The sequence below is a fragment of the Galeopterus variegatus genome, unplaced genomic scaffold (genome assembly GCF_000696425.1).
Source record: "Galeopterus variegatus unplaced genomic scaffold, G_variegatus-3.0.2 Scaffold257, whole genome shotgun sequence".
Classification (NCBI taxonomy): Eukaryota; Metazoa; Chordata; class Mammalia; order Dermoptera; family Cynocephalidae; genus Galeopterus; species Galeopterus variegatus.
The window spans coordinates 825,708-826,638 of NW_007726368.1; the positions used below are offsets into that span (position 1 = coordinate 825,708).

The 931-nt window shown below is 60.4% G+C and overlaps 1 protein-coding gene across 3 annotated transcripts in view; it reads right to left on the reverse strand.

Annotated features, from left to right (window-relative positions):
* RHOBTB1 (Rho-related BTB domain containing 1) overlaps positions 1–931 on the reverse strand; it is a 105,632-nt gene that overhangs the window by 61,561 nt on the left and 43,140 nt on the right. Inside the window, exon 1 of one of the 3 annotated variants that reach the window (XM_008566629.1) lies at positions 867–931. The exons of 1 other annotated variant lie outside the window; for it this stretch is intronic. The gene's annotated coding sequence lies outside the window, so the exon portion shown is untranslated. The remainder of the gene's footprint in view (positions 1–866) is intronic. One more of the 3 variants, XM_008566630.1, reaches the window with a different exon arrangement.

Consider the following 931-nt stretch of genomic DNA (forward strand, 5'->3'; position numbering starts at 1 on the left):
CCCCCCCCCCCCAGCAAATGTGTGCAGTCAGCTCCAAAGGCACAGCTTGTGTGCTGACGTGCAAAGCCAAGTCAAAACCCTGTGCTTGGCACTCCCTTCTAACTTTCTGGCTTGTCCAAGTCTAAATATTGACATTGCTCCTCAGTTGAGATGTCTGATACTGCTGTGGATGGAAACGGCGCAGCTAACAGTAGGAACTAATGATATATTTTTATACAATCGTGCCTTTCCATTTCTGTTTTGGGGAGGGGGCTGGCTTCTCTTGCTCGCACATCTCCCCCTGGTTGATTCCCCGACAGCTGAGCACACGGGGACAAGGTAGGGTGTTTTGTGAGCCCCTCAGGGCAGCTCCTACTGTTGTCACAGCAACTCACAACAGACTCCATAGACACGGGGTTAGGGGGAAGGGAAGGGAGCGCCAAACTGTGGGCTGACCAGTCAATTCTCATGGGGGTGCAAGCGCCAAAGGGGCTAACGTATCCCCCTTTTCACTTCCTCCGGTTCCCCACCACTGTCCTTCGGAGGAAAAGAGCCTCTGTCGACGCGGCACCACCCCCTCCCTGGCGCAGCCAGCCTAAGGGTGCCTGTTGTACATTTTCTCAGCTCCAAGTTAGGGGTGCGGCTGTGCGGGCGCTCCTAGAAATCTCTTCTGCTTGCCTCTGATGAGGGGTTCCCGGCCTCGCACAGAGGCGAGGGCGGCCCCCACAGCAGCTCGATCCCGCAACTCTGTCTCTCGGGGCGCTGGGGCCGCTCGGCACGGCCCTGGGGACCCCCCTTGCCACCCCCTGGGGCCGGGGCGGTGGGGGCTCCGCGGCGGCTGCTCGGAGAAGTTTCATACCACAGCGCGCTCACGACACAGAACCTACCCTGCAGCCGAGCGAGACGCGAGCTCTCTCCGCCTTCAAGGGCCGGGGGAGCGGGGGGGCCCCCG